The sequence below is a fragment of the Delphinus delphis genome, chromosome 12 (assembly GCF_949987515.2).
Source record: "Delphinus delphis chromosome 12, mDelDel1.2, whole genome shotgun sequence".
In the NCBI taxonomy this organism is placed as follows: Eukaryota; Metazoa; Chordata; class Mammalia; order Artiodactyla; family Delphinidae; genus Delphinus; species Delphinus delphis.
In genome coordinates, this window is record NC_082694.2 from 40,218,058 (window position 1) to 40,229,249 (window position 11,192).

Sequence of the window (11,192 nt, forward strand, 5' to 3'; positions counted from 1 at the left end):
CAGGGGCTTCAGCAGATGGAGAGTATGACTTCCTACCGAAGCAGGTAACTGATTACTTGGGTAAGCAGTGTCACTCACATTCTTTTGCATACCAGTGCAATCACTGAATGGTAAGAAAGAAGGTGGCTTTAGAGCTACAAGGCTTACTGTGTCAGCACAAGAAATCCAGTGCCATACGCATGAACATCACCCATCAGGCGTACAGAGGCGGGGGAAACACCTGAGAATCTCAGCTATAAGTAACTGGCCTTGGAGCCATTGAAATTTCAAATGGGTGATATCTAGAGGAAAGTGATTTTCTATGATGAACCTAGAAGCCAGGTGAAGCAAGGATTAATTAGAGCATATATTACAGGCCAGGAGGCCATCTTAGAAGGGTGGAGTTTAATGCAGCCAGTGTTGCAATTGAAATCAGAAAGCATTATGTTCACCCTCTGGCTCTCCCAGTTAGTTGCTGAGTGCCCACAGGTAAGTTTCTTTGCTTTCTGGGCCCACCCACTCACATACTAAGTGGTCCATGAGATAAGAATCTTGGTTTACCGCTCCTCCTTTTCTGCATGGACATTGCTAATTCTGCTCAGAATGTATTTCTTCCTTGTTCATGGCCTATGGGGTATTCTTACCTGGACGTGCTCTATCTCCAGCTATCCCTTTGAAAGTATGAAAATGTTGAAGAATATTCTAAGAGATTTTCAGCTATTACCACAGGGAGATACACAAGGAAGAAATTAACAAGTATGTGAAAGTTTAGAAAGCAAGAGGGGTAGTGAGTGCTCATGGGTCATTATGGCCCAGGAGGCCCAAGGAGGAAAAGCATGACCTCCACAGGGAGCTCCAGGTTAGGCAGCTGCCGAGTCATATCCTTCTTCGTGCGAGGAGCATGGGGTCCCATGCAGGACAGTCATTACAGTGGTTGTATGGGAGTTTGAGAAGCAGAGCTGATCACCTCTCCATCCCATAGCCCTTGGAGTATTCTAAGCTGAAATCTACCCGATGTGAGCTAGGAAAAGGGACAAAGAGATAAAAAAGGAAACTGAATGTGCAATTGTGTCTATGTCTTTATGGGGTGTGATTACATATATATATATATATATATATATATATATATTTGATGGAAGTATTCAGAAAATGTGTATGGGGAGAGGGGAGAGAAATGGTTCTAAACACATATTTCCACTCTTAGATAATGTAAGATAATCAGGCCTAGCACACAGTGGGGGGCTAAGGAATGTTGGTTCATTTCCTGGTGAAATTAACTATAAACGTGTGAACAGGTCATCTATATTGGGATTCCTGTTACATATTGAAGTATGTAACACAAATCTTAGGACAAAATATTGAAAAGTTATTTTCAGCTCAGGTTGTCAAGTTCTCTTTGTTTTTTTCCCCTCCCCCCTTTTTTGGGGACTAGGGCTGATGCTGTCCCCGCACATAGATCATATTCTCTCTTTTCCCTATACTTGATGGATTCCCATTTCTGTAAAGTGTGACCTGCTTCTGTATGTTACTTAAGTTGCTTAGAACTTCATGGCCATGTGGATTTTCAGCAGGAAGTTATTTTTCTCTCCTTGTTTGACATGGAGGCAGTGGGTGCTTGAGGAAGGAATGTGAGAGCTCATTAGAGGTTATTGTATGGTGCAGCAGGGGGAAGTAAAATTATTCAAGCCAGGGGGCGTGGGGGGAGAGGCAATTGCTAGACCAGGGCTGACACCAATAACTTTTTACAGGGTGAGTCAAAGCGTCAGGGAGGCTGGAACCAAGTTTCCGCCCTCTTGAACCTATTACTGTAGATCATGACGCGGAATGGAAGGAAGGCAAGCCTCTCACTCAGGCTGGGTGGAGAGAAAGACTAAAGTTATGGAGACAGATGTCAAGGCATTTGAACTCAACTAGTGGTTAGGGTGGGTGGGGCTATTAGGAGAAACCATTAGTGTAGCAAATATAGTGAGAGTTAATACCCAATTGCCTAGAATAATGGGGGCAGGAAGCACATCCCTCCTGAATAAAATAGCTACAGTGGGTGATTTCCACAGACACTTGAGATTGTAACGTCTTCCCTCCATTTTCATCTCCTTGTGAGAACAAGGAAGTAGTGTAACGCTCAAGCTGCCAGAGAAATATGGTAAATCTTGGACACATACAGCTTGAAAACTAGCCCCCTTGATGGAGGCATTGTGATATCCCATCTTAGCAACTCTTTGACCTTGAGAGTTGACAAGCAGAGTGGCCTGAACTGACCAAGTTGCGACCTACACTGTTGATGAGGCTGGTCCAAACTAACCACTCTGCCAATTCCCATGAGACTCATTTCTTCAGTCCTCGGAAAGGCCACAGTGAGGAAAAGCATGAGTGGGCCAAAACTTGGCTCTTCTCTATGCCGGTGGCACCTAGATCTTTGCATTTACTGGAGATGTCATTGTCCTAGAACACTTCTAATCCATCAGATGTCCTCAGCTGTGTTAAGCACAATGGAGAACCATTTTCTTCAATCAAACAGGAATAGAACGAAATTAGTAAAAAACTTCTGATGAATGTCTTTACACTTCTTCCTTTCTGATGTCAGTACTGTACGCGTTTTTCTGTTTATTTATTTACTTCTTTCACTAATAAACATAGCTGCCTCTGGATATTACTAGCAGAAGATTCAAGACACTGTTAAGTGAAATCCCTTAACCCATCTGCATTGCCCATTTTATAAAAAATCCCAGTAGCAGCAACAGCCAACTATAGAGAGTGTGTCTGTGCCACAGAAGGTATCAGATTGTTAGTACTTACCTGCCACTGCCAACTCTTCATGGCCTGTGAGAAAACGCTCCAGCTGTGGTCAGCTTCAGGTGGACACTGGCAGGGGGCAGAGTGTGAGAAGAGAAGGGCTCCCTCTGAAATTTCTTAGAGCAGCATCCTGCCCTGTATCAAAAGAAAGCTGCATTGTGTGGGCGTACAAAGTGAGGTCACAGACACCCGTTGGGACTGGATGGCGGGCCTCTGCTTCCCACTCGGTCATTGTGCCTGCCCTGTGTGTGGTCACAGTGGCGGTGCTCCATTAGGATTCTTAGAGAGTGAGGACTTCTTGGATGGCATTCAATGGTCTTTTGTGCAGACCTAGAAACCAGCCTTGGTGAGGTTTTAATGCATGTGAAGAAGAGGCTGTGTGTAAAGGAAGCAGTGAAATGGAGCTGATTCCAAGGCCCTGGGGTCTAGACATTTTGCCTTTAGCTTACACTGACTTTGGCATTCGAGAGTCTCATCTGACAAGTCTCCTGGAGACAGAGGTGGATTGGTCCCCTCTGCTGGCATCAGGAAATCCATTCACACCCCAGCAGTGTTACCTCCTGGGCTGAAGGCAGTGGGAACAATGCACATATGCTTGACAGCATCTTCTCACTGAGCACCAGACCCTACTCTTCTCTCTCTGGGCTTGGGACCTTTGGTTTGGGCATACTCCAAGACGAAAGGTTTTCTCTGGTGGTTGTCATGGACAAAACCAGCAGTGGGAGAGCGCCCCTGAGAAACATTTGTCCTCAGGCTGCCGTCTCTTCTTCCTAGTTATTTTCCTGCAGAACAACACGCTGCAAGAGCTATCCTCCTTTTTCTAGGCTCCCTCTGACCTTTAGTTTAAGTATCTTGTGACATGTGTGCATGTGTTTTTATTGCAGACTGCCTCAAATCCATTTGGATATGGGTGCTATACAAATTATAAATAAATAAATACATGATAAAGAGAGGATCTCTTCCCTGCCAGCTCGTTGCTTAAAAAGCAGCAAGTTTGCACTTGCGTGACTCTGCTTTTGCTGGGCCCCATGCCGGCAGCCAACAGGAGTGAAAACAAAATCTGTCCCTTTCAGCACCACACATTCCTCTCCTGAGCCTAGGGGAAGAGGTGGCAAGTATCATTTGCCAATCATGAACCAGATAGCCTTTACTGAATCCCACATCTTGAATGAAATTCCACCCAGTTTTGGAGAGTCATGCTGGTAAATAAGATAGCCACGGCTTTTCCTAGCAGGTACAAAACATCTCTATCTCATTCCATCCCCACAATTCTACCCAGCGTCCTGGGTTCCTCTCCTGTTCTGCCCCTCTGCCTATCTCTTAGGAGCCTTGTTTTTCTCATAAGCAAATGCTACACCATCCTTCATTTATTCTACATGTGAATCTCTCAACGCCTGCTTTAATGAAATCTAGGCTTCCCTTGAACTTCCATTACTTCCAAGAGGGCATCTGCTTATTGTTTTAGTAGTTCCTTTATTCCTCTCTTGTTTCCTCCTTATCTTGCTGACTTTCTCTTTCAAATCACTTTTCTGCCTTTGAGCCCCAAAGCCACCTCTCCTCTCTTCAGTTTCATCGGAGGACATTGGGCCTGCTGAATTGAGGCTGTTGAAGTCATTCTGGTGATTCGTCTGTGTCGTCTTTTATTTAGGCTTTCATTTCTCCTGTCTCTGTTTTAGAAGTTGTTTTCCTCTTCCCAGGGCTAGGTTTTCAGCTTTGTCCTGGATTTCAGTCATTCTCTTCTACTCCATTTTCTTGCCCCCTTCAATTTAGCCCTTCTCTTCCCATGAATTGATTTACTTCTCTGTGAGTTTTACCTCCACCTTTATATTTAAAAATATTAATAAAATAGAAACCCTCCTTCTGTCTTGTTACCTCCACAGGCCATTTTCCTCTTGTTGTTTTTCTTTTCATTATTAGCCTTTGGGAAGGAATTGCCTGTATTTTAACACCCCTGCCTACTTCACCACCTTCATTCCATTGCTGTGTGACTCCCAGTTCCATAACCACAAAGAAATAACTTTCTTAAATATTATTCATAACCCCTTATCTCCCAAATCCAAGTCACTCCTCCCACTTTACATTCTATGGAATATTTTTTGCCCCTCACTCTGTGCTTGCTTTCCGTGCTATCCTTTAGGTCCTACTACCTCTAAAATTGGTCCTTTTCCATGTCATTTGCTGCTTCTTTGAGTCCTTTGCTCTGTCTTCTCTCCTGAGATTTTCAGTTTTTGAATCTCAGTGTTCTACTTAAACTCTTCCTATTTAAGGTTCTATCCCATTAGAACCTCAAACTCCCTTTTCCTGCATTCTGTTCTCATCCTGAAAACAACTGGTTTCTTTCACCTTCTTCCAGTCTCTGTGAGCTTTGAGTTTCCTTCTTCCATATTTCGGACTTCTAATCAGTTGATAGATATTATAGTTATCCCTCACCAGTGTCACTTACATTCTTTCTCTTTCTATTCCCGCCATCGACCCCTGTTTCAGATATCTCTGCCTCCCCCGAAAGCTGTCCACTGAATATCATGGCTGTTTGGAGCCTGACCAATGATATGCAGATGATTCTCTTCTCCACTCTCTTACCTCACTATGCATATGTAGACCATGAAAAAACTCAGTTGTGCATTCCTAATGAGGGTTTTGTTGTGTTGAATCATAAAACTTTATTTAGCTTATGTTAGGTTTTACAGAAAAATGATGCTTTTTAAAGTCAGGTTGTTCTGTGCTGACCTATTTACTCAGAAAGCACAAAGTTAATCAGGAGTAGCTTGGGGTAGGCAAAGATTGGAGTTCGAACTCATGGAGAAACCCAGAAGAAAAGGATGCCCTCAGAAGACAATAGAATGCAGGAGACATTTCAGCAGTGGTAGACTTCAAATAATACAGGGAAGAGAATCTTAATGGAGTTCATTGAAACATTGCTTCTAAGCAACAAAATAGTGTTGATGTCATATTTAACATTTGAACACTATAGAAAAAAATAAACAAGAAGGAAAAAACCATGAAAAGATTAGACACAATATGTGTTGAAAAGCAGGAAAACACATGCAAAATTATAATAACAGAAGCTTTATTGCATCAAAAACATTGTATACCCTTTACCCTATGTGTTTATATGCAGTGTTTATATTTGTACATTAATTTTATTCATTTCTATGTTGCTTTATGGATAAATAATTATATTTCTGAATGCAAAAGAGTAGGCCATTACACACACACACACACACACACACACACACACACATATATTCCACTTCTTCTTCCATAGATTTTCTTGTGCTAGCTTAAGGAGAACTTTGCTAGATTATTGGATATACTAAAGAGGCACCACTAACCCAGTGACTCAAAACAGAAATAAAGGTGAAGCACTAAGGAATATTGAACAGCCTCCTTAAATCTCACCCTATTACATTTTTTTATTGTGGTAGAATGTATATTCCAAACTTTGCCATTTTAACCATTTTTGAAGTGTACAATATATTGACATTAATTACATTCACAATGTTGTGCAGTCATTTACTACTATCTATTTCCAGTTTTTTTCCTCAATCCAAGCAGAACCTCTGTAACCATTAAGCAACCACTCAGCATTCTTCCCACCACCCAATCCCTGGTAACATCTAATCTATGTTCTATCTCTATGAATTTACCTATTTTAGATATTTAATACAACTGAAATCATACAGTATTTGTCTTTTTGTCTCCAGCTTATTTCACTTAGCATGTTTTCAAGGTTCATACATGTTGCAGTATGTATTTGAACTTATTCTTTTTTATGATTAAATGTATTCCATTGTGAGTATACAGTTGTCAGTCCATATCTGTGGGTTCCATGTCCTCAGATTTAACCAACCACGGATCAAAAATACTAAAAAAAACAAATTCCAGAAAGTTCCAAAAAGCAAAAATTAAATTTGTTTCATGCCAGCAACTATTTACGTAACATTCACGTAATTAGGTATTATAAGTAATTATAAGTAATCTAGAGATGATTTAAGGAATACAGGAGGTCGTGCATAGGTTATGTGCAAATAGTACACCATTTTTAATAAGGGACTTGAGCATCAGTGGATTTTGGTATCCATAGAGGGTCCTGGAACCTATCCCCCCAAGGATACCGAGGGATGGCTATATCTTACATTTTATTAATCCATTAACCCATGGATGGATACTTTGGGTTATTATAAATAATGCCTCCATAAATACTGGCACATAAGTATTTGTCTCAGTCCCTGTTTTGAATTCTTTTGGGTATATACTTAGGAGTGGAATTGCCAGGTCATATGGTTATTTCATGTTGAGATTTTTGAGGAACCACCAAATTGTTTTTCACAAGCAGCTGCACCATTTTACGTTTCCATCAGCAATGTATGAAGGTTCCAATTTCTCTACATTTTTGTCAACACTTATGATTTTCTGTTTTTAAATTAGAGCCATTTTAGTAGGTGTGAAGCGGTATCTCACTGTGATTTACATTTGCATTTCCCTAGTGATTAATGATGCTGAGCACCTTTTCACGTGATTGGCCATTTGTATATCATCTTCAGAGAAGTGTCTATTCAAGTTCTTTGCCAATTTTTGAATTGGCTGTTTGTCTTTTTGTTGTTGAATTGTAGTGGGTATTTGTCTGTTTTAGATCTTATACCCTTATCAGATGTAAGATTTACAAATATTTTCTCCCATTCTGTAAGGTGACTTTTTACTTTCTTGATAATGTCCTTTGCTGCACAGTTTTTAATTTTGATGAAATCTGATTTATTTATTTTTCCTTTTGTTTCTCATACTTTTAGTGTGATTGTTAAGAATTCACTGCCAAATCAGAAGTCATGAAGATTTACCCCTATGTTTTCCACTATGACTTTTATGCTTTTAGCTCTAGTATTTAGATTACTGATCCATTTTGAGTTAATTTTTGTATATGATGTGAAATAGGGGCCCAATTTCATTCTTTTGAATGTGGAAATTCAGTTGTACCAACACTATTGTTGAAGACTGTTCTTTTCCCTTTTGAGTAGATTTGGCATCCTTGTCAAAAGTTAAAGCAGCCTTAGATGTATGCATTTATTTCTGGACTTTCAGTTCTATTCCATTGGTGTTTATGTCTACCCCTAAGCCACTACCAAACTGCTTTGGTTACTGTAGCTTTATAGTAAGTTTTGAAATAAAAAACCTGAGTCCTCTGACTTTGTTCTTTTCAAGATTATTTTGGCTATTTGGAGCCCTTTGCACTTCCATATGAACTTGAAGGATCAGCTTTTCCATTTCTGCATAAAAGGCTGTTGTAATTTTGAGAGGGATTGCATTGAATCTGTAGTTTGCTTTGAGTAGAATTGCCATCTTAACGGTATTGCCTTTCTAACTCATGAACATAGGATGTCTTTCCTTTTCTTTCAGCAATGTTTAGTAGCTTTCAGTTTACAAGTCTTTCATCTCTTTGGTTAAATGTATTCCTAAATATTTTATTCTTCAGATGTTACTGTAAATGGGATTGCTTCTTACTTTCCTTTTGGAATTATTCATTGCAGGTGTACAGAAGCACAGCTAATTTTTGTGTGTTGATCTTGTACTCTGCAACTTAGCTAAATTCATTTATTAGATCTAGAAACTGTCTTGTATGTTCTTTGGAATTTTCTACATTTAGAATCATGCCATTTGTGAATAGAGGTGTTACTTCTTTCTTTCTAATTTGGATGACTTTTGTTTCTTTTTCTTGTCCAATTGCCCAGTACAGTGTTGAATAGCAATAGCGAAAGTGGGCATCCTTGTCTTCTTCCCGATCTTAGGCAGAAAACCTTCAGTCTTTCACCACTGAGTGTGATGTTAGCTGTGGGTATTCATGAATGCCCTTTATCATGATGAGGAAGTTTCCTTCTATTTCTAGTTTTCTGAGTGATTTATCATGAAAGAGTATTATATTTTGTCATATGCCTTTTTGGGTTGATTGAGATGATCATGTGTTTTTTCCCCCCCATTCGTCAATGTGGTGTATTACATTGATTGATTTTTCTCATGTTTAACCACCCTGCATTTCTGAAATAAATCCCACTTGGTCATGATACATAGTTATTTTGATACGCTGTTGGATTTGTTTGATAATATCATTGAGGGTTTTCACATATATATTCATAAACAATATTGATTTGTAGTTTTCTTTGCTTTTGATGTCTTTTATCTGGCTTTAGTATTGAGGTTATGCTGGCCGTATAGAGTGAGTTAGGAAGTGTTCCATCCTTTTCTATTTTTTTCATGAGCTTGAGAAGAATTGTTGTTAATTCTTTAAATGTTTGGTAGAACTCAGCAGTGAAGCCAACTGGTCCTGAACTTTTCTTCGTTGGGAGGTTTTTGTTTACTGTCTTGATCTCTTTACTTGTTATAGGTCTGTTGAGATTTTTTATTCCTGAGTTTAAATAATTTGTGTTTCTAGGAATTGGTCCATTTTATCTAAGCTATATAATTTTTTTTTTGCGGTACGCGGGCCTCTCACTGTTGTGGCCTCTCACGCTGCGGAGCACAGGCTCTGGACGTGCAGGCTCAGCGGCCATGGCTCACGGGCCCAGCCGCTCTGCAGCATGTGGGATCTTCCCGGACCGGGGCACGAACTTGTGTCCCCTGCATCGGCAGGCGGACTCTCAATCACTGCGCCACCAGAGAAGCCCCTAAGCTATATAATTTGTTGGAGTAAATTGTTCATAGTATTCTCTTACAATCCTCTATATTTCTGTAAAAATCATTTATAATATCCCCTTTCATTTCTGATTTTAGTTATTTGTGTTCTCTTTCTTTTTTTTATTGTTAGTCCAGCTAAAGATCTGTCAATTTTGTTAACCTTTTCAAAGAACCAACTTACAATTTCATTGATTCTATCTATTATTTTCCTATTCTGTTATTGATACCACTCTGATTTTTATTACTCCCTTACTTCTGCTAGCTTTGGTTTTACTTTGCTCTTATTTTTCTACTTTCTTAAGGTACAGAGTTAGTTTATTGATTTGAGATCTATTTTTTAAATGTAAATGTTTATAGTTATATATTTCTCTTTGAATACTGCCTTCACTGCATCCCATGAGTTTTGTTTGTTTTTGGTTTTTTACCACCAGCATCCCTTTTAACAAAACATGGAAGATTTTATGACAGGGAAAGTGGGAAGAGTAAAATATGACCTTTTTAAAACCACAAAAAGCCTTCTGTACATGTCTAGCACCTGGCAGAGGGCAGGGCAGGCAGTGCAGTAGCAGGCCGGAGCCAACCTTTTTTATAGATGATATCATAGTGTCCAGGTCAGTAGAGAAGTTAGACCTTGGGTTCTGAGCCCTTGAGGAAGATGTGTGTGTGTCAGTGGTGCCATAATCACTGCAGGACATGTACTCCACCTGGATGAAGGTGCTGAGGGCCTGAGTCAGTGTGATGATGTGGATGTGGTCATTCTCCTTGCACATGGCTTCCACTTCCTGATGGCAGAACTCCTTGACAGTTTTCCCACTTTCCATGAAGTGCTTGAAGAACTTGCTCTTAAGCTGCAGGTAGCTGAGGTGAGCAGCCCCAGACAGACCACCAGGTAATCAGAGTTACTCTGGTTTTTGAAGGAGGCCAACAGGTCTGCTACTGAGGTTCACTTCTCTACATGCTCAATCAAGTTCATGGATATGTTGTGGAAAGCCTCAACAGTGGACCTAGCCCTGGGACACCAGGTCCTCTTTGCTCTTAGCAGGCATATCCTTGAACCACTGCAATTCCTTCCTGTCATCCAGCAGTGCCTCCAAGTGGGAGAATCTGAAAGCTCAATAGATGCAGTTCCCATCAGGCCTGATCTTGCCAATATACGACTACTTTTCGTGGAGGTTCTTGATCTCATGCTGCTAGACACTGTCATCCTCAGCATACTCTTTGCACAGAACTGAGAGCTCCAGATGCTCAGAGACCAGAGAGTTCTGCACAGCATTCTCTTGCTGACCCATGATGGCTTCAGCACAGACAAGACAGTTAACACCTTTGGAGCTGCTGCCCAGATGTTTCTTCTTCTGCTCCATAAGTTTTTTTTTTTTAATTAATTCATCTCTAATTATTTTCTAATTGCCTTTGTGATTTCTTATTTGACCCAGTGATTACTTAAGAGTGTGCTTTCCATATATTGGCGAATTTTCCAGTTTTCTTACAAAACTATAACTTCATTGTGATCGGACAATATATTTTCTATGATTTAAATGTTTTAAAATTTATTGAGGATTGTGTTGTGGCCTATTAATGTGTCTCAGTGTATGTCTCTTTGAGTTTATCCTACGTGGGATTTGTTGAGTTTCATGGCTTTATAGATTCATGTTTTTCATCAAATTTGGGAACTTTTCAGCCAGTATTTCTTCAAATATGTTTTTCTGCCCCTTTCTCTCTCTCATCTCCTGCAATCTGGAAATCAGATTCACCCCCTT

The 11,192-nt window shown here is 40.1% G+C and overlaps 1 pseudogene; it reads right to left on the reverse strand.

The window, feature by feature from the left end:
• Window positions 1-9,963: 9,963 nt before the first annotated feature.
• LOC132435368 (ubiquitin thioesterase OTUB1 pseudogene) lies at window positions 9,964-10,796 on the reverse strand (annotated as a pseudogene).
• Between the last annotated feature and the right edge of the window lie 396 nt (window positions 10,797-11,192).